A 22,813-nucleotide genomic window follows, 5' to 3' on the forward strand; every position below is an offset into this window, starting at 1 on the left:
CAGGGCTTATCACCCATAACTGAGACTGTGAATTCTCTCCCTTCTTGTCTCTGTCCAGATATTCTAAATCCAGGATGTTCCTTTCTTTTTTTTTTTTTAAAACCCCCCTTTGTTTTGCTGAGTGTGGTAAAATCACAGTTTAAAGGTGATTGTCATTTTCCCAAGATGAGTTTTGTTTTTTTTTAAGCCAGTTTCTTTTCCTTCTTAAGATCTGTTTTCCACTTTGAATTAGGTGGAAACTCAGGGAAACGGAGCCGGGCAGCTAAAAACTGACCATCTGCTGACCACTTTACCCCTCAGGGCCGACCTGCCTGTATGATCCCTTTCAAAATCCTTTCCAGCTTCTAAATTCCTATCAGCAAGGAGTGAGGGCCTGGTCCTGCCCACGCTGGAGGTCTGTGGGAGGTGGTTAGGAAGCCGGAGGAGAGAGAGAGAAGCCGGGGTATATTGTTTGGGTCGGCCATGGCAACCGCAGCAGGAAAAAGGAACAGGACTAGTTTTGTGCTGCTCTGTAGATGGCCAGGATTCAGCACTTATCTCTGGACTTTCTGCTCGGCACCAGACAACCTGATCTCCTGGTAAGCTCAGACTTGGCTCTCTTCTCCTGCCCATCTTTGATCACATCCTCAGGCAGGAATGGACGTGGGGAGGGAGTCCAGAACACAGTGAGACGTGTACTCAGCAGAAACACAGTGACCACAGAGGCAGAACGGGGAGTGTTTTCTCGTCCGTACCCCAGATACAGAGAGAAGTCCCTCCCCAGACCCTTGGTTGAGCGCCTTCAAAGAGCGTGTGTGCAAGTGACCAGCTAGACCGGCAGGGAGGGCGCAGCCAGGAGGGAAGTGAGGGAAGACCCCAGCCTGCTACAGTCAGGGGAGCTGAAAGGCGGGACCTGCCTGCCACCTGCGGTTCACGAAAATGGGATTGCAAAGGACAGTGGGAATCCAGAGTAAGCCCCCCTCGCTGAATAATAGCTTGTTTTGCCTTGAGTCAGAATGGCTTTTCTTTTCATTCAGCAGCTCATTTTTGGTGTCATTCAGTGTATTTTAAGCTGTGTGTTTTATCCAAATCAGATGAAGAATTTTTATTTTTTTTTCAACCCTGTACGGTGTTGCTTTCTCCTGGGCAATGTAACGTATACATGTCTTTTTATTGCCGATGAGCAACATCTAGGTGGCCAAGTCCTGAAGTTTGAATGTTGTTTCTGCTAAGGGGCACCGGTGATTCTTATTCAAAATCAGGCAAATCTGACATTTCATTTGGGGAAGTCTAAGGAAGTTGGTGAGGGCTTCTGTTAATAAAAACAAGTGCCTCTTTTTCTCCTTATCACCTCTCAGTATCTGCTTGGCTGGCTCGCAGTGTGGTCTGGCTGTAGTTCTCCCTGGAAGTCACATTGTGCTGTTAGAGCTCTCTTTTGCTATGACCCACTAACAGTTTTCAGACTTCACTCTAAGGAGCCAAAGGTAAAAACCACGAATAAACAGGGCAACAACATCTCTGCTTTTCTGACTTCAGCCCTCCTTGAAAACCACTTGGAATCTGCCTCTGAATTCAGAGAGATGTGTTCGTTTTTTCCTTCTGCTTTCCTATCCTCACCTACTGTGTTCCACTCCCCTTTTAATTTTATTCTTTTCATAGTCACTGACAGGGAAATAGTTACTCAATTTGTCAAAGGCTGGGTGGTGAGGTCACAGATTCTGAGATTAGCCTGTAATTTGTAACAGTTTCAGACAGTTGACAGCAAGATTTTGCTTGCTTATTTCTGAGCTGTTTGCCACAGTCTTTTTGATGCAGTTTAATAGTGAGTAATCGAGGTGTTCCTTTCTGTTGGGGAGGTGCTGTACACAGCAGATCAGCAAACACAGGAGCACTTCAACAGGCTCGTCATTTCTTGTCCAGTGGTGAACCAAACATTGCATAAAACAAAAATGGGTTTTTTTTTTCTGGAAGATCAAATATTAATAATTTCTGGATAGACGTGGTGTTGCATGGGTTACATTTTGAAAAATTCTTTTCTGGATGTGTTTTCTTGACCTATTTGAGCTTTGCTGCCTTTTAAAAATTTTAGCTTCATTGAAAAGGCAGGCCGTGTTAAACACTAGATTGTACTTAACTGAATTGGAAGGACAGTCATAGAAATCAGAATCTTAGAGCTGAAAGAGCTTTAATCTATCTTCATGTTCTAATTTCACAGATGAAAAATCTGAGGCATAGAGAAGTTAAATGACCAAGCCCACAACACACAGCTTGTGTGTATTCAGACTGGGACTGAAAAAAACCATCTCTCCAGAGACACCTGGATGTGGGTTTTTTTCTTCATTGGACGTAGCTTTTTAGCTTCAGTTAGGACTTTTTTTTCATTATTGAGATTATTTTTAAAAATAGATCGGCTTTGAAAATTTATTATTTTTGCTTACTTGAAATATGTTATCATATAACATGGAAAATGTATACACAAATGCTGCAGAGATTTTAACGGTGCCACAGCCATTAGGTGTTTTAATCCTCTCTGGAAAAAAGTTGATTTGTTTAAGAAAAGCCCAGTGTTGTGTTAAGCATAGACTTGAAACAATAAAACATCACCTCCTAGGTACTGGGAATGAGAGTGGGAGGGGTAGGGAGTGGCCGGTCCTGTGGGCAGCTCAAACACATTTTTGTTCTAGCCTCTCACATGTTAACACAATAATTTATCAGAGAAGTCCTTCTTCAGCGGGACTCACTAATGATAGAGTGATGTGTTGAGACTTGAAGGTTCTAGGCACTGCTCAAAGAAATAATGAACACAGTCAATCTGCAGTGCAAGTGAAAAGTTAATCACTGAGAAGTGGAACTGGTTGCCACTTTTGTTTGTTGGTTGGGTTTTTTTCTCTTTCATCATTGTTTAAATTGTTTTTTTTTTTTAATTGGGGAATAGTTGATAAACAATATTATATAATTTTCAGATGTACAACACAGTGATTCACAAGTTTTAAAAGTTTCACTCCAAGAGGTTGTAGTCCCCCCCTCCCCCGCCCGCTTGTTACCCCTGTGGCATTATCTCTGCTGTGACCTTGGGACGGATGGTTGGGGTGGGCAAGTACAAGCTTCTGGTGCTCGGAGCAGTCAGGAAGCATCGCGTGAGATGTGTGTGCAGCAGGGCCCTACAGACTCAGGAAGGGGCCTCGTTCTGTACCTTGGGCAAGGCTTCCCAGGGCCTGGGAGGTCTCTTCCTAGTGGTTGAAGCTATTTATTGATGAGAACAGCACACACTGACTCTCAGGACTTGATTATTTATTTGTACTGTGTGTACTTGGGTGTTGTGAAGAGACATGCTGTTTACTCCCCGTGTGGCTTTGTTAGAAGTGGGTTAAAAATTTGGAAGGAAGAAGTCTTTGGTCCCCTTGGGAAGGCATAGGTTGGTCATTTCTCTACAGAGAGCAGCACCTGGTGAGTAAATTAAAAACATCTGAAGCTAATGAAACTCTGATGGGCTTCCACTGTGGCTCAGTGGTGAAGAACCCGTTGGCCGATACAGGAGATGTGGGTTCGATCTCTGGCTCAGGAAGATCCCCTGGAGAAGGACATGGCAACCCACTCCGGTATTATTGCCTGAAGAATCCCATGGACGGAGGAGCCTGGTGGGCTGCAGTCCATGGGGTCACAGGAGAATTGGACATGATTGAACGACTGGGCATGCAAACACACGGATGTATTAGGGGAACACTAGCCTAGGCCTTGAGGCCAAGGTCCTAACAGAAAGTGAGGTGCAGATGAAAACAGATCAGTTCTGTGCTCATTCCTTTCCTAACTGAAAAACCTAGAGCAAAGGATGGAATGTTTGGGAGCCTCAGGTTTCTTCACCTGTAAAATGGGGATAATAATTCCTGCCTCGCTGGTGCCTTCTGAGGATGCAATCTGCTGACATCTGTGAATCCCTGTGCAGTACCTATACTCTCAGTGGTGGACCTGTGTAAATATAGGGTTTTTTCCACTCTATAGCTCGCTGCCTTGGTTCATCCACTGTGAAAAGAATGTGCTTCACTAGATGATCATTGAGCACTATTTTGGCTCTTTTAAAAAAAACCGATGAATTATCCTCTTGATAACAACCAAAAAAAAAAATTGGCGATTAAGCCCAGTGGGAGTTTTGTCTCTTTTACGAGAGATTTGGGGAGTGAGGGGCAACTGTAGGGAAAAATAATTATAGAAAACAAAGAATAAGAATTTTAAGCTAATAAGGGCCTACTGTGTAGCAGAGCACACTCTAAACAATACTCTGTACTGGCCTATATGGGAAAAGAATCTAAAAAAGAGTGGGGATACGTATGTGTATAACAGATTCACTCTGCTGTATACCTGAAACTAACACGATATTGTAATCAACTATACCCCAACAAAAATAAACCAAAAATAATTTTAAAAAAGGAAAATAGGCTAGCTTTCCACAGATTACCACCACCATCTCCCCTCCCCAAAAATTTAAGTGCAAAGAAGCGGCTAATAAAAGCTCTAAAATACTTTTAGTACAGAGAAAGAATGGAAAAAGTGTTGTTAGAGAGGTGAATAAACAGCTGTATTCTAAATAGCATCTCACGAATTGTTTTGAGATGGATTTGAAGGTAATTGAAGGCTTGAGAAGAGTCTTCAAGGAGTCCAAGGGTGAAAAAGTTCATAGATATTTAAAGAAGTGGAGTCTGTAACAATTTGATGGATGGTAATGATGGATTTACTTCTTCTTAGAATTATTTTGTCCTTAACACTTAATAATACAGTCTTCCTTTGGTGTCGATGGGGGATTGGTTCCAGGGTTCCTCAAAGGTACCAAAATCTGAGGATGCTCAAGTCCTATCAACCTGCTGTTGGTTGAACCCAAGGATGCAGAACCCATGGATAGGGAGGCCTGACTATACTGTCACTAATAGTATGTTAAGGAATTTTCCTGATTTGTAATCTAAAACAAAATTATCTGATGTATATGCTGCAATGGAAATCTACTTAAAATAAAATGCATCAATAGGAATGCTAGTTTCACGAACTCCCATTCCTCACCTCGCTGAGGCATTTCCGCTTTAAAATGGTGATGTTGGCACTCTATAAGCCCAGGGCAGTGTCCTCCAAGAGTAAATAAGCCATACCAGAATTTCCCTAAAACTCTTATTGATGGAAGTATCATATCCACATAGCAAGGATGTTTAAGAGATGAGCTGGCAAAGTATTACACTAAAAGCATCCCTAGTTTTTTTTTTTTTCCTCTCTTAGCTTTTAGAATCAAAACCATCTTTTTCTTGAAAATGAGAAGGGGAGCGAACTCTGGGTTCACCTAAACCTAAGGGCTTTTATGACAGCTGGACTTCTGAGCAGTATAGATTTGCAAGTAAATTTCTTTCCTTCAAATGTTCCTCTCCACGAGAGAAGGCAAACCCATTACTTCTTTAGAGTTTCTTAATGATTATTCGCTTTTGTTCTTACTTCAGATTTCCCTGCTGCTGCTGAGTCGCTTCAGTCGTGTCCGACTCTGTGCGACACCATAGACGGCAGCCCACCAGGCTCCCCCGTCCCTGGGATTCTCCAGGCAAGAACACTGGAGTGGGTTGCCATTTCCTTCTCCAATGCAGGAAAGTGAAAAGTGAAAGTGAAGTCGCTCAGTCGTGCCCGACTCTTAGCGACCCCATGGACTGCAGCCTACCAGGCTCCTCTGTCCCTGGGATTTTCCAGGCAAGAGTACTGGAGTGGGGTGCCATTGCCTTGTCCCAAAATGCGGTATAAAGTTTCCTAAATAGAGTACAGTAGAGTGAACATAATTTAACTTTCTTCTTGGAGATTTATTATAATTTCTCTGAAGTGATTACACTGATATAGTAGAGTCTTGCATGAGGCCCCAGAAGCTCATAATTCTTTTTGATGCCGTGGCCTCTGCCTTATCCACTTTTCTTGGTTGTCATGTCTTAAAGCTCCTTTCATTTACCTGTATCTGATCTGTTGTAAACTTAAGGGAAACCAGATAAGCAAGCTTATAAAATTACTGGGCTGGATTGTATACCCTGATTCTAACCCCTGACTCTCTCCAGCTATTCAGTTTGGCCCAAGGCAGTGCTGGCCACGTTCTCGGTGGTGGAGGCTGAGAGATTCAGGAAGGACGGTTTCCAGCTAAATTGGGCCATTCATATATAAAGTAAGGGCTGTCTGTGTGCATGACATTTAAAAATTTTAGTAACAGCCCGAAATGGGCATTGGATAAAATAATAAAAATAAATATGATCACTTCCCTGCTTAAGCCATTTACGATTCAAGACAAAGCTGCTAGTAAGACATCTTATAGGACTTCATTGCTTTTACTGCAAGGTATACGTAAAGGCCTGTTAAGGTATAGACCAGGAGCTTCAGAAGGGATGTCACTGCCAGCAGGTCCCAGAGTGCTGGATTTGTTCCACATGCCTGGCTGGGCATGGGGTACGTATGTAAATACCTGGGAGACTGGTGACTTACAGAAACTCAGGGCATTTGTCTTCAGCCTCTGTGATCCCGGGCAGCAGAAGAGATCTGAATAGTATGGGTTTGCTAACGCTGCTTCTAGTCAGCTCCTTTTAGCTGAGGGAGGAGGAGCTGAGGATTTTTATGCACACACCAAAATACTTACTTGGCTCATAAGACAGGTAAGAAGACAGAGGGATAATTTATACCTCGTGGAGTTTTTCTTAAGTGTATTTTCCCCGTCAGTAGAAATAGTAGTTTATAAATGGATCCTTTTCAGAAAGATGATAAGTCATACCTTAGGAACTCAGAATACATTTCTCACAGAAACAGTGTATGTGATAGTGGGGTCCCAGGAAAGTCCACAGAGTACCCTGATGACCACAGGACCCTGGCTACCACAGTCTTTATGGAGATTGGAGCCCAGGAGCCCCTTGTTTAGTTGCTAAGTTGTGTCCGACTCTTTGCAACCCCATGAACTGTAGCCCGCCAGGCTCCTCTGTCCGTGGAATTTCCCAGGCAAGAATACTGGAGTGGGTTGCCATTTCCTTCTCCAGGGGATCTTCCTGACCCAGGGATCGAACCCACGTCTTCTGCATTGGCAGGTGGATTCTTTACCACTGAGCCACCAGGGAAGCCCCTTAGCTGGTGGTATATGACTCTGAAGAATGGTCCTCATGCTTTGTAGGAGAACAGTGAAAAATATGAGTAGAAGCAGGTCATTATTTAACTGATAAAATAAGTGAAACTGGCAGAGAGCCTGATGGGAAGTGAACTCACTTTTACTGAAGCGGGTCCAGAGGGCCCAACTAAGAACAGGAAGGAAGTTAAAGGTAAGGAGAGTTAGACTCCACTTGGGGAAGAATGTTCTAACATCAGGACTGCCTAAAAATAGAACAAGCTGATTGAAGAGGTAATGAGACCTCTGTCACTGGAGATGTTCAAGCAGAAGTGGGAGGACCTCCTTAATTCTCCAAAATTCTCCAGAGGTAAGCGTCTGTTGAACAGAGGGTTATAATGGATGACTATTCCTTTTTCTCCCAACACTGAGTTACAGGACTTAAGGCACATTTGTGTCCCAGTTTTTAATTGGAAAAAATAACATAACAGCATTGTAGTAATTTTGACAAAGGCAAATAGCCATACCCCTAATATGGTCTAACTTTTTGCTTTGTGTATTATGTTCCTCATTAGCATACACATAATTTCTGTGAAACAGTGGACAAAAATGAGCAAAATGTTATTTTCCTACTCTTGAGGAGTGTTATATTCAGTATGACTCATCTGTTTTTACACTTCTAAGTACCGAGAATAATAATAAGAATAATGGTGTATTTTTATGTTATTCCTGTTCAAATGTTTAAATTCCTTATTAGCAAAGCCAAGATTATAATATATTTGAAACATTTTGGAATCTTACATAGTTTAAATTTTTTGTTGTTTCAAGATTTTGACTTTACTATTTCTGTGGTCCTTGAGGATTGCTCAGGACAAAGTTTTTTTGACTTGTATAATTACCACACTGGATTCCCAGTATTTCTTATCCCAGGATGGGCTATATCTTAGAGTAAACTCTGATAAAGTGCATTTGGGGGTGGGATGGTGAGCAGAAGCTTCCAGTGACCAGAGAACCTGTGATTACTCTCTAGGTCATGAATTTTCAAAGATCTTGAATATAATTAAATACATTTCTTAATAAACTAGGCTGAACATAATTTACTCTTTCCCCGAAGGTACTTCAGAGTCTTGGAGTGTTCTGGGGTCATGGTGAACATCAATTACCTTCTCACGGTGGGTGTGCAGAAGGAGATAGTTAATAGAGTTCTGTTTGACCGAGTCCTGAATGACCAGACATTTGTTCTATTATTATAAGTAGTCCAGTGTGAAGACTGGAACCAATGCTCCATGTTAAATTCTCAGGCTGGAGAGAATGTAATAAAGACGAGCTGAAAGTTGCTAATAATTCACATGGCCGTGATAGTTCAGAGCACTTTTTTGAATCCTTTAATGCACTGTCACATACATTGTCTATTAATTGTTACTTATAACAATCCTGGGGAGAAATACAAGGCAGCTGGCATCTCATTTTTACAGATGAAGCTCAGCAAGTTTAAGTGACTTGGGAAAGGTCACACAGTTTTTAGATAATATGTGTGTGTGTGTGGCTGAGGCCAGTTGACTCCAAATTCAGTGTTCTTTTTAGCATCCCCAAGGATACTAAACCTTGGCACAAGGTAACAGTCTTAAGTCCTGACTGTGTTCTCTGGGCTGTACATGTATTACCTCACTTAGTCCTTACAACCACCTGATGAGCTGGTAGGTAGCAGGTCTTTTGGTATTGTTATGATTCCATGTTGAGATGAGCACGCAGAGGCACAGAGGGGTCAGGGTATATAGCTAGCACATGGTAGAGCTGAAATGTAAACCCAGGATCTTGGGCTCCAAAGCCTGTGCTGCTGCTGCTGCTGCTGCTGCTGCTGCTGCTGCTGCTGCTAAGTCGCTTCAGTCGTGGCCGACTCTGTGCGACCCCATAGACGGCAGTCCACCAGGCTCCGCCGCCCATGGGATTCTCCAGGCAAGAACACTGGAGTGGGTCGCCATTTCCTTCTCCAGTGCAGGTAAGTGAAAAGTGAAAGTGAAGTCGCTCAGTCGTGTCCGACTCTTAGCGACCCCATGGACTGCAGCCTACCAGGCTCCTGTGCCCATGGGATTTTCCAGGCAAGAGTCTGGAGTGGGGTGCCATCACCTTCTCCACTCTAAAGCCTAGGTCTCATCATTATGCTGCACGACTGCTCAGTGTACAGATACACAACCATTGAATAGATCAAGAGCTATGCATCTAGAAGTATCTTCCTATCTTTAAAGACCTATCTGCCACCTTATTTAGCTTGTGAGCCTGTTTCTTCATCTGTAAAGCAAAAAGGTAGAATAGCCACTTGAGATATGTATAAAGCACCTAATATGGTACTTATTGCATGTTGTCATTCAGTTGCTCACTTGACCCCATGGACTGCAGCACACCAGGCTCCCCTGTCCTTCACTACTTCCCAGAGTTTGCTCAGATTCATGTCTATTGAATTGGTGATGCTTATTCCATAGCCTTTATTTTTCAAAGTGGTTGCTGATTTTGTTACCTTTATTATTAGGCATTTATAATGACTAAAATCATACTACTTTATTTAAAAGAAAAAGTTATTTGTATTTACATCCCATTATGCAAATGCGAATATATTCAGTTCAGTTCAGTTGCTCCGTCGTGTCCGACTCTTTGCGACCCCATGAATTGCACGTAGCACGCCAGGCCTCCCTGTCCATCACCAACTCCCGGAGTTCACTCAGACTCACGTCTAGCGAGTCAGTGATGCCATCCAGCCATCTCATCCTTGCTCGTCCCCTTCTCCTCCTGCCCCCAATCCCTCCCAGCATCAGAGTCTTTTCCATTGAGTCAACTCTTCTCATGAGGTGGCCAAAGTACTGGAGCTTCAGCTTCAGCATCATTCCCTCCGAAGAAATCCCAGGGCTGATCTCCTTCAGAATGGACTGGTTGGATCTCCTTGCAGTCCAAGGGACTCTCAAGAGTCTTCTCCAACACCACAGTTCAAAAGCATCAATTCTTTGGCGCTCAGCTTTCTTCACAGTCCAACTCTCATATCCATACATGACTACTGGAAAAACCATAGCCTTGACTAGACGGACCTTAGTTGGCAAAGTAATGTCTCTGCTTTTCAATATACTGTCTAGGTTGGTCATAACTTTCCTTCTAAGGAATAAGCGTCTTTTAATTTCATGGCTGCAGTTACAATCTGCAGTGTTTCTGGAGACACTGTTTCCACAGTTTCCCTATCTATTTCCCATGAAGTGATGGGACCAGATGCCATGATCTTCGTTTTCTGAATGTTGAGCTTTAAGCCAACTTTTTCACTCTCCACTTTCACTTTCATCAAGAGGCTTTTTAGCTCCTCTTTACTTTTCTGCCTTAAGGGTGGTGTCATCTGCATATCTGAGGTTATTGATATTTCTCCCGGCAATCTTGATTCCAGCTTGTGCTTCTCCCAGCCCAGCGTTTCTCATGATGTACTCTGCATAGAAGTTAAATAAGCTGGGTGACAATATACAGCCTTGACACACTCCTTTTCCTGTTTGCAACCAGTCTATTGTTCCATGTCCAGTTCTAACTGTTGCTTCCTGACCTGCATGCAGGTTTCTCAAGAGGCAGGTCAGGTGTTCTGGTATTCCCATCTCTTGAAGAATTTTCCACAGTTTATTGTGATCCCCACAGTCAAAGGCTTTGGCATAGTCAATGAAGGAGAAATAGATGTTTTTCTGGAACTCTCTTGCTTTTTCCATGATCCAGCGGATGTTGGCGATTTGATCTCTAGTTCCTCTGCCTTTTCTAAAACCAGCTTGAACATCTGGAAGTTCACGGTCCACGTATTGCTAAAGCCTGGCTTGGATAATTTTGAGCATTACTTTACTAGCATGTGAGATGAGTGCAGTTGTGCAGTAGTTTGAGCATTCTTTGGCATTGCCTTTCTTTGGAATTGGAATGACAACTGACCTTTTCCAGTCCTGTGGCCACTGCTGAGTTTTCCAAATTTGCTGGCATATTGAGTGCAGCACTTTCACAGCATCATCTGTCAGGATTTGAAATAGCTCAACTGGAATTCCATCACCTCCATGAGCTTTGATCATAGTGATGCTTTCTAAGGCCCACTTGACTTCACACTCCAGGATGTCTGGCTCTAGGTGAGTGATCACACCATCGTGATTATCTTGGTCGTGAAGATCTTTTTTGTATAGCTCTTCTGTGTATTCTTGCCACCTCTTCTTAATATCTTCTGCTTCTGTTAAGTCCATACCATTTCTGTCCTTTATCGAGCCCATCTTTGCATGAAATGTTCCCTTGGTGTCTCTAATTCTCTTGAAGAGATCTTTAGTCTTTCCCATTCTGATGTTTTCCTCTATTTCTTTGCATTGGTCACTGAGGAAGGCTTTCTTATCTCTCCTTGCTATTCTTTGGAACTCTGCATTCAGATGCTTATATCTTTCCTTTTCTCCTTTGCTTTTTGCTTCTCTTCTTTTCACAGCTATTTGTAAGCCCTCCCCAGACAGCCATTTTGCTTTTTTGCATTTCTTTTCCATGGGGATGGTCTTGATCCCTGTCTCCTGTACAATGTCACGAACCTCATTCCATAGTTCATCAGGCACTCTATCTATCAGATCTAGTCCCTTAAATCTATTTCTCACTTCTACTGTATAATCATAAGGGATTTGATGTAGGTCATACCTGAATGGTCTAATGGTTTTCCCTACTTTCTTCAATTTGAGTCTGAATTTGATAATAAGGAGTTCATGATCTGAGCCACAGTCAGCTCCTGGTCTTGTTTTTGTTGACTATATAGAGTTTCTCCATCTTTGGCTGCAAAGAAGATAATCAATCTGATCTCAGTGTTGATCATCTGGTGATGTCTATGTGTAGAGTCTTCTCTTGTGTTGTTGGAAGAGGATGCTTGCTATGACCAGTGCCTTAATTGGATCTAATTGTCTTTCCTGAGTTTTTAAAATTGGCGAATCTTATAATTAATTTGTTCATATTATACCTATGTATACCTAGATAGCATATTAAAAAGCAGAGACATTACTTTGCCAACAAAGGTCCGACTAGTCAAGGCTATGGTTTTTCCAGTGGTCATGTATGGATGTGAGAGTTGGACTGTGAAGAAAGTGCCGAGGAATTGATGCTTTTGAACTGTGGTGTTGGAGAAGACTCTTGAGAGTCCCTTGGACTGCAAAGAGATCCAACCATACCATCCTAAAGGAGATCAGTCCTGGGTGTTCACTGGAAGGACTGATGCTGAAGCTGAAACTCCAATACTTTGGCCACCTCATGTGAAGAGTTGACTCATTGGAAAAGACCCTGATGCTGGGAAGGATTGAGGGCAGGAGGAGAAGGAGACAACAGAGGATGAGATGGCTGGATGGCATCACCAACTCGATGGACATGAATTTGGGTAAACTCCAGGAGTTGGTGATGGACAGGGAGGCCTGGCGTGCTGCGATAAGAGTCAGACACGATGAAGTGACTGAACTGAACTGAACTGATACTTAATTTATAAGTTTATTTCATTAGCCAGCAAGCTATACGAGGACCCAAAGTAATTGTTCAAATTATTTGTCAGATAGTTTATTTGGGGCTGAGATAGAGCTGCTAAAGTATAGGTTCGTATTTAAAAGCACAGAAAGAAATGTTGATTTCAGTGGTTGCACACAGGTCAATTATATGAACTATACAGTGGTCATCGGAATATACACAATGATCACCTTTATTCTGTCTGACACCCCGTGCCTAGAGCTTCCATTTCTATTCTGTTCTAACTACATTTGCTTTTTCTTTTATTATTTGTTTTAGGTTATTTTCCCAGTAACTGTTTATTTGCCCCCCTTTAATTAATGTGTTTTCTTGATGTTGTGCTTGGGGTTGTTAGCCCTTTATAACATGAGAACTGTGTTGGCTTAACTAATGGTACCTACTTCATAAATGGAAGTGATGGTAACTGTTTAATAGGTGCTTCACATTTTTAACTTTCTACAAATATAAAAAAAACCCTGTCTTTTCACATTTGTTTACATTTTAAATCAGTATCTTTTTCATTTTTCCTTAGAGGAAATGATAATACTGCATATGCATTTCCTAACTGTGCATATTTCTTCTTCTTTCCTCTTAGGAGGTTTTATTCATCCTTTCAGTAAAGTTTACAGAGTATGTGCTCTGGGCTTCATATTCCCCAGGTCCAGGGAGTATCATAGTGAACTAGACAGACCAGGTCCCTACCCTCAGGAGCTTTGCTATGAGACTTAGTGATGACTGTGGTGAAAGGAACATGTCAAGATTTGGGACCTGCTTCGAAAGGAATGTTTCTGTGACACGTTCCATGAGATTCTGGCCAGAAGTTGTCCTCATCACTGCAGAGTACATGAGGCTTGTATCACAAATTTCATCATGCGCTTAAAGGCAGGGAAAAGCACAAGTGGTGTTTGCAAGCACTGAAAGCATAAGTTGTCTTTCGGCTCTTTTCTTATTGTCTCTCTTATCTCACGCCTTTCCTTTGTCGCATTCTCAGTTTTCATAGCTTAGTCATTATCTCCTAGTCCTTTCCTAAAATGTAATCGGGTGACCTAAGGGCAGGAAGGTTGTCTGAATGGCACCAGCATGATTTATGAAGGGGCTTGGATGTGAAAGTTTGCCACGCTGGATAGTCAGCTCTGACTTGAGGCAGTGCTAACCCAATTTGTGTCCAGTAGACTAATGGTATCACCGACTTGATGCACATGAGTTTGGGTGAACTCCGGGAGTTGGTGATGGACTGGGAGGCCTGGCGTGCTGCAATTCATGGGGTCACAAAGAGTTGGACACGACTGAGCGACTGAACTGAACTGAACTGAGACTATATCTGGGCAAGTCACTCTTTATACCTCCATTTTCTTGTTATTGGTGTCAGAAGTTGCAGTAGCATCATTTTCTAAATTCCCTGCCAATGTCGCAATTCTGTGATTCAGATATTCCTGAAAAGTTGAGTGTACTTTTTTTTTTTTTTCAGTAAGTGGAAATCTATTTTCCAATGAGCCTGGAAATCTATTTTGCAATTATTCTCTCCCCAGGGTTTACAACTTATCAGCTGTGTGTTGTGGCGTCTAACGCTGTGACTGCTCTAAGCCCATCAAGAGGTTAATTACTTGTAAAGAATAAGGAGCTGCTGGAGACCTGTCACACGTCCAGGAGAGCTTTGGAGTTTACCTCTTCGGTAATGTGAATAAACAAATGTCCTCCATGTATCTAGTTTCCAAGTGGAGGCATGACAGTACTGGGCTGTGTAGCCTGGAGAAGGTCAAGTTGCCGATGGCATTGAGATCTGAATATCATGATCCATCAGGGCTGTCTGTATTCTCCAAGAGCTTCTCCAACCAGAGAACAAATAATACTTTTTAAAAAACAACTTATTCCTCTATGGTTTACCATTTAAACCTTTTTTTTTTCATTTTTAAAATTGAAATATAATTTGTGGTGTTTCAGGTATACAGCAAAATGATTCAGTTATATATAAGTATTTAGTTATGTATATATATTCAGTTTTTGATTCTTTTTCATTATGAATTATTATAAGATGTTGACTATAGTTTCTTGTGCTATACAGTAGGTCTTAAATAGTACCATTTTTGATTGTTTCATCTTGTTCTCCTGTAGTTGCTAAAAACTCCAAATGAGGAAACAAATGAGAACATTTGTCAAAAAAGATTCTAATTGCCAGCACAGTTCATCTTCTTTCCCATTCTTTTCTGTCTGGAGTGGGATAGCCCCAGGCCAGGCCTTTAAACTTGCTTTCCTATGACTTAAGCAGTCCCAGGCATTTTAGCCCCATAATACTGCCTGACTCACAGGCTCTGTCCTGAAGAGTATTGTCTTGATTTGCTTTAAAATATACCAGACAGGAAATTCCTGCTGCATATAGGAAAGGTATATGTTTACACACACACACACACACACACACCACCAAGCATATCTATTTTCATGCTTCCTTTCAGTAAAGCGTTGAGAGGAAGGAAGAACTATCTAACCAGCTTTTGGTAGTTGGCAGGAATGTCCTTAGTGGGAATCTCAAGATGTTAAGTTTAATTTTTGCAGTAGTTTATTGGTAGTTCTAGAATGGCAGTGTGTTTTAGGTAGCCCCATTACTTCCATGGTAGTTCAGATGGTAAAGAATCTTCCTATAATGCAGGAGACTTGGGTTCAATCCCTGGGTCGAGAAGATCCCCTAAAGGAGGGGATGGCTACCCACTCCAGTATTCTTGCCTGGAGAATTCCATGGACAGAGGAGCCTGGCAGGCTATCCAGTTCATGGGATCGCAAAAGAGTTGGACATAACTGAGTGGCTAACATTTTCATTTTCGTTTGTTATTGAGTAGGACAGCAAGGGTCACCAGGAATATTCTGTAGAAAGTGGGTGTATAAGGAATTCCTTCTTTTCCCCATTCCCCTTATTTTGTTTTTTGGTTTGCTGTTTTATGTTGAGCGAGGATGGTTATATTCCATCAATAGCATGTTACAACTTGTCGAAAATTACTCAGCCTTCAATGGTAGTGTGCTTCAGTGTTGAACAGGTACTTAACCATTTCTGAGTTTCCTCAGAGAACCGTGGGCAAAGGCCAGAGTCAGGCATTTTTCCTGTCACTGAGATAGAGGCCTCAACCAGGAAAGCCTTGAACTCTTAACTGAGTTGATAGACTAGTACCACCTTACCTCTGGAGTTTAGCTTAGGGCCCTCTTTCTTCTTATTCTTTCTGTGACCTCAGAGCTATTTCAAGAATTATTTCTTGGGGCTTCCCTGTTGGTCCATTGGCTAAGACTCTACCACTTCAGCCTGGATTTGATCCCCGGTCAGAGAACTAGATCCCACATGCCCAGCTAAGACCAGCACAGCCACCGCCACCCCCACCTCCTGCCCGCCCACCAAAAAAAGGAAGAAGAAGAGGAATTATTTCTTCTAAGAAAAATTATTCACTTGTACCATGTGTGTTTTCCCAGGTTATAGGAGAGGGATGGACTCCCAAGAGGCAGAGATTTCATCAGTCCATTTTTTTAAAAAAAAAAAAACAAGGTTTTTTAAGAAAAGCCAGTAAATGATATGTTTCATATTCATGGAAATTCATCAAAGTTGCTTTGGCCTACTACCTCCTGACTGCTTTTTACTTTAGGCAACTGCTGTGATACAACTGCCTGGAGTTTGAAAATAAGCTGGAGAGCTAATGCTATTAGTAAGTCCTCAACTGTTAGTGCTGCAGGCACTCAGTGAGCATAATCCACAAGTGGTCCCTGGAGGAACTGAGTTTTCATGGGAATGTTACATACCTTTGCTGGTAGAAGCATGATGGTGTTAAAGGTGGCTACATAAAGGACAGTTTCTGTATGCCTTATATTGGATATGATGAGAACTTCGGACAGAGGTTTTTTCCAGCCTCTTAGTTGCTATGGCAATACTGATTTTTATTCAGGTTTGGTGACCTCTACAAGTACCAAATAAAGTTAAGTATGATAAAGGAAGCCATATGTGTCCTAAATACGGATATATAGATTGAATTTACTTGCATGTTTGCCTTCATTCCCCTGGTGCTTATTATCGTGTGTGTGTGTGTGTGTGTGTGTGTGTGTGTGTGTGTGGTATGTATGTGTTTTTATTCTTTTATCCAGGCTTCTTGAGGAAAAAAAAAGAGACACTGATTCATAGTATCATTGTCTTTTGTTTTCCCAGGAAAATTCTGGGTTTGTTACTAAATTCATTTTTCTATAATCCTGAGTTTAATCTCTCCAGATAAATCTTTTTTTGTTCCCCCTCTTGCAGACACAAGGCACTTTGCTTTGTTTATGTGAATAGAAGTCAGGTTCATCTCAAAGAATTAGAAGAAATGCCAGTGATTTCTTAGGGCTCTTAAGTATGATTTTTTTCCCCCTTGTTTCTTAATATATTGCCCTTTATGGACTTTTTCCCCCTTGTTTCTTAATATATTGCCCTTTATGGACTTTCGTTTCAGGTGTCTGAAGGTGAGATTGGAAGATTCTAAGAATTTACTGGGCATATCAGATGGTCTGGTCACTACCAAATATATTAACATATCTGTAAAGTAAACCCTTTTGGATATTTTCTCATGACAAAAGTAGAAAGTTTAATTTTGGAGATGAAGAGGTTTTTCAGATATATTAACTAGATTTTGTTACAGTGAGGTGAGAGTACTTTTCAATGGAACATTTCTTATGTACCAGCCAGTGGATGGCTTGGCTTTCTGGTTGTAATTACATGCCAAAGGCTTGGTGGTTATTATTTTAGAAGTTGAGTTCATCATGGATTCCCCAAGCACGAAGAGTAGTGCACCCTGATTGTCCACATTAAGATTGTAATTCCATCCAGGGTTTACGGTGTCATCATAGAAACTAGATGGAATTACAGCCCCAGGCACATTTTGGAAGACTATTTATTGACATTCTTTATAAAGTTAAATAATTTTGTAATGGGATTTAGAAACATAATCCTGGCCACATAAAAAGTTCTCAGTAAATATTTGTTGTTTATTTGATTGACTTCATTTATACCTTTAAATAAACTTTTTTTTTTTTTTAAGTCTAGGGAGGTTGTACTTAAAAGTATTTGTAGGGCTTAAAAGAAATCTTGTCGGAAAAGGCTCTTAAGGTTTTCTGCATGTTATTGATGGAAAAAAAATTGGCCCCCAATATGAATACGTTAGTTAATCTTCTTTGTTTCTAGCTTGAAGTATAATATTGAGTGGGTCTAGTGTCCAAGAATCTTTATTTTCAGCAAGTTTGACTATCCTGTGTATTTCGTCTTATGTAAACATCTGTTTCCAGCATAATTCTCGAAAACCTGTGTGTCTCATACCTTTGAGGTGGACCCCTATGAGGGAAATAACTACACAACCAGAAACTCTGGTTGTCTGTTGGAATAGTGAATGGGTGCTTTTCTATTGAACCTTAATTAGAGCAAGAACTATGAGACTAATTCACTAATTCATGGTATGTTACCAGATTGGAGATGGCCTCTGATTTTCATGCTTCTGGACATAGTACTTCAGAAGACTATAAGGTTGGAAGCTCAGAAGGAGACATTATATATTTCAGAATCTGATATGGTTTTTAAGTTTTAGAGTCTGTGTTATTTACTGTAGGATGATTATATATAATCTTTTTAACAAGGTATTACTGGAAGCACTATTGCTTGTACCATCATGCCCTGCAAGATATAGTATCAAGACGCTAAAAGTCAATACGTTTTGAGTAATTTTTTGAATTTGCATTCTTGTGAATTTGTAGGCATGTGTGAAAGATTCTTCAGAAATACAGAAATTAAAAAAAAATACAAACATTTCAATTAAGGAAATTTGACATTGATATTCTTTTAATTATCCAAAATAGTTAATATTTATATACAGTTATATTAACCATCTTAACCATGTATTACTTAAAGTTGTTGTTCCTGGAGGTCTTCCAGTTTTAAAAGTTTGTATATAGACTAGAGATAGTAAATACATAACAGGTGGAGCTAAAGTCAATACTTTCTGCTCTCAAAAGAACTTACTGAAAAAGAAAATATCTCACTTTGTGACATTATATTTTTGTTGAAGGGCTTGGTACCACTTGAAGCATGTTTCATCTTTTAACAGTTTAAAGGTTTAGCAATGACCAGTTTCTCTGTTTCCTGATTTGTTACCGTGCAGTAAAGGCTAACTTCTTTTTTTAATCACCTGTACACAATGAATACCTGTAAACATTTAATGTCAGCTGTGTAAGTTAGATGCAGACTTAACAAAATCTGACTCCTTGATGCATCTTACCATGAGCAGAGAGCAGCCTTCTCCAGCTTCTAACAGGGAAGACTGCTGGGTTTTACATAAGTTGACTTTAAAAGTGGTGGGTTTTTGGCATGTGGTGTGCGTGCAGCAGTAATCCTGAGCCTGCCTTTCACAATGTGCAGAGATGCGTCCGGGTCGGTGGGCGGGGGAACCACCTCTGTGCCCTCAGTTGTTACTCATTCAATTGTTCCTCACCAGTAAAGGGAAAACCCAGAGTCTGTACCCAACTCGTTCTCAATAATGGGGGGTGGAGGAGAGGGGCTGGAGAGGCCACGATCATTTGGCCAAAGGTTTCATTTTAGAATAGTTTAGCAAAATGCAGTTTTATTATTTGACTTCCAGTGTGTGCGCGCTTAGTCGCTTCAGTCGTATCCGACGCTCTGCCATCTTTCGGACCATGGCCTGCCAGACTCCTCTGTCCATGGGATTCTCCAGGCAAGAATACTGGAGTGGGCTGCCATTTCCTTCTCCAGTGTGTATTCCAAGCTCATATATAAGTGGCACGAGTGATGAAAATGGAGTATAGTAGTGAACAAAATTTCCCGTGTACTTACTGGTTCACCTGGTATGGCAGTGAAAGCTTTTAACTTTTTTCCTTACGTAATAATTCCTGGAGCTGTAAGCTGAAGGGGGTGTGTATGTGTGTATTTTGTTTGCAAAAGTTAGCAAATATGTCAGTCCGTTGATCATTTCCTCGGTTTTCCGAAAGAAAGTTTCATTCAGTATACTTCTGGTTTGTTCACTGTAAAGACTCGTGCACCTTTAGAATATGAAGGTGAATTAATGAGGAATCCTTTATTCTGTTAGAAAACACTCCTAGGAAGGTGACACTTCACTTGCATATAAGACTCTAAAAATGTAGAGGTTGTATAATGAATTCAAAGAAATGAATTATGTATTCATTAAGAAGGCATTATCCTTATTAGCAGAGACTCAATGATTATGGTTTTGCAGAATGCTAAATACTTAGGAAGGAGTGGGAAAGAATGTCACTGGCCTGGCACAGCAGGGTCTAGGGTGAAGTCTCTGGCCTGTCATTAACTGTTGTGTGGCCTTTGACAAATAACCTAACTTCTCTGGGCTTTAGGAAAATGAGGAAGTTGGATTACATCAGTGGTTTTCAAATGTGGCTTCAGAAACCCCTGGAGAATTCTAGGCCTCCCACCAGCCTCTGTTGAATGAGCCAAAGACTTGGGGGTGGGGGTGGGGAGTGGGCAGTGAGCAGAGGTTGAGGCCCAAGGATCTCTAAATTAGAGTTTCAGTTCATGAAGCCACAAAATCAAATGATCTTTAAGACCACTTCCAACTCTTCTGCTTTAGTCTCTACAAAAAAATAGCTCTTGATCATCCAGTAAGGAATTGAGACTCTCATAAGAGAAAGTTTTAAATGAGAAGAGGGGGATGGATTCATCAGCTCTGAGGGCTGCAGCTTTCCTGCTGTCAGAGGAGTCTAAGATCTTCGCAAAGGAACAGAGATGAGAGCTGAGAAAGGTGATTTCTCTCTACCGTGTCCCCTGTGAAGAGAAACTTAAGAGATGAGAGAAGAAAATCCCTGGAGTCAAGATACTGCTGGATGTCCCCGTGCCTCCGAGCTATCACCCGTGAGCTGATTCGTCGGCCCTGAAGTCTGAATCTGAGTTAACAGTCAGATGATGAAAAAGTGGCCGTATTCTGTCCTGGTGTCAGGCCACTGGGGCGCCAGGAGAAGAAGTGTGGCACAGACCAGGCCCCTGCCAGGGGCGCTGACAGCTCCTTGGCACCTAGAGGCACAGCCTCCGCCCCTACCGCCTGGGCACAGATAGTATCTCAGGGGAATGGGGTCGGGGCGCGGGGGAGGAAAGGAAAGTCGCAGGGATCCCAAAGTGGTAATATCCATAGTGGCGGCAGAGCAGTTTGCCAAGAAGAAAATGCTGGCACTAGGTTGCCAAGCATGTTTGTACTAGAATGGGGTTCAGACATTCAAACAGAGCACTGTCTGTTTGCAAGGACTCATGTGAAAGGTTTGTTTGTCCCAAGCTGAAATCCAGGAGGAGTCTGTCTGTCATAAACACTCTCAGGTCGTCTTTAAGCCCCCTTGAATCTGATCTCCAAAAGAGGGGAGACAGAGGACTCGACTTTTCAGCTATCTAGTGAGGAAGGAGATGTTTTTCTTCTAGCCGTCGCTGCCTGTGAGAATTAAGGAGAGCTCTCTGTCAAAAGTTCCTGCGGGAGGGTTAACAGAGGTGGAAAGTTGAAATAACCTTAAAGGCACAGAAGCCGAGAAACTGTCCTCTTCATCCCCGCAGCCACAATTAGTTTTGGAAGGCTGTGCAGAGACTCAGGGCTGTTCGTTTAGAAAGCAGCTGTGTTGGATGCCTCCGGTGTGTTGGCCCATTGGGTACCATATCTCTTCCGTACCTTGTCCCCGCCCAAGGTGAAGAAAGCTGTATCTTGCTTGAAGCTAGACTGATGAATGGACATCTAGTTTTGCACTCTGAACACACCAGCAAGTGGTTGGTGACCTTACAGAAGGAGTCCTTTTTGGTAAATAGCCTGATACATATTTTTAAAGGCCTGATGGAAGAAGGCAAAGGATGCCTTTTCTTTTCTCTCATGTTTTGGAAACCTGGATCTCATCAACCTTCTGGTTGGTTTTGGCTGTCAAGGCTCCTTATGCCAGAGCCAGTGCAAGCCAGGTTTCTGAGGTTCTTCCTGACTCATGTTGGCAGCCTCTTAAAAATAACTGTCGTTCCAAGTTCGGCTTAAATATATAACTCAACAAATAAATACATATAAAGTATATGAATAGAAGTAGGAAAGTGTGGATTAATAGACCAAAAAGTACCCGTTGTGCCATGAAAAATACTATAAAACACTCTTAGGAAGGTTCTTGCTTGTGTTATTACTTGTGCAGCAAATGTAGAGGCGCTGACCCACTTCTCATGACCGATCATTTCAGATTTCTCTGCCGGGAGGTTGCGAACTGCCAATCCCTTGCAAATTTCCTTGATGTCATGTATGCCGTTGGTTTACCCCAGGCAGTGCATGCAGAAGTGGTTCAGCACTGAACCGCTTGATCAGTGGTCCTCTGATAAAAAGAGATTGTGCGACTCCCCCTCTCCATGTTCCTTCTTTTCTTTCATGAATGTCCTTTGTTGCTTCGAATGAGAAATCCTCGAATATCAAATTACAAGATTATTGCTGATTTTGAAAATGAAAAGTGAGAACAGAGAGTAGAAAGGAGGAGGGAGGTGCTTCGTGTGGGAGCTGATGTTCACTGTGTTTGGGTACAGATGTGGGCAGGTATGGGGGGAGTGTTCTGAAGGGGAACCAGCTGCTCCCTGAGAGTGAGGTCAGGACTCAGGAGTTCTGTGCCTCTGGCGGCTGCAGTCCCTCAAGGCTTTTGGGGACATTACCATTAAGGGGATAGGTGACATCAAGCAGGGTTTTCTGGCAATTGTTTGTTGTACAGGGAGCTCTCATTTTCAGGTCCCAGCTGTGTTCAGAAGAGTCAACATGGGCACTTTCATCACACATCTTTTTTCCCTCCCAGCTTCTGTTATCTGCCACGATATGTTTCCATTGGCATTGAAGTGCAGGGTTCTTAAAATTGCTGACAAATAATCTCCATTTCACATTTCGCTGGCACCGTGGTCTCACTGTAAATGCTCCTGGTATGTTCTTGGGAAGTTGCATAATTGCAGCTACTCGAGTTGACTGTGCAATATGTTCAGTGACTAATGGCCTAATCAGGACTTGAAAAATATATAAACAGTTCAACAGAAGCCATTGATTCACTGAGCTCTTTTCAGCCAGACAAGGGTGAGCTAATGGGAACAGCAAAGACGGAGGTGTGCAGCTGCAACTTGGGGTGTTGAAGTCAGAGCCTGCCCGCAAATCCCGCAAACCGCTGCAGCCTTGCTTGTTGGTGGTGCATCATCGTTCATTGTTCCCCCGCTTTGAGTCTGGG

The 22,813-nt window shown here is 42.0% G+C and overlaps 1 protein-coding gene across 13 annotated transcripts in view; it reads left to right on the forward strand.

The window, feature by feature from the left end:
• Positions 1-22,813, forward strand: part of ATXN1 (ataxin 1) — a 421,390-nt gene that overhangs the window by 64,026 nt on the left and 334,551 nt on the right. For 3 of the 13 annotated variants that reach the window (XR_011251315.1, XM_069563855.1, XM_069563858.1), the window contains one exon: positions 14,110-14,252. The exons of the other annotated variants lie outside the window; for them this stretch is intronic. The gene's annotated coding sequence lies outside the window, so the exon portion shown is untranslated. The remainder of the gene's footprint in view (positions 1-14,109; positions 14,253-22,813) is intronic. 13 annotated transcript variants of the gene reach the window in all.

This window comes from Ovis canadensis, chromosome 20 (genome assembly GCF_042477335.2).
Source record: "Ovis canadensis isolate MfBH-ARS-UI-01 breed Bighorn chromosome 20, ARS-UI_OviCan_v2, whole genome shotgun sequence".
Lineage (NCBI taxonomy): Eukaryota > Metazoa > Chordata > Mammalia > Artiodactyla > Bovidae > Ovis > Ovis canadensis.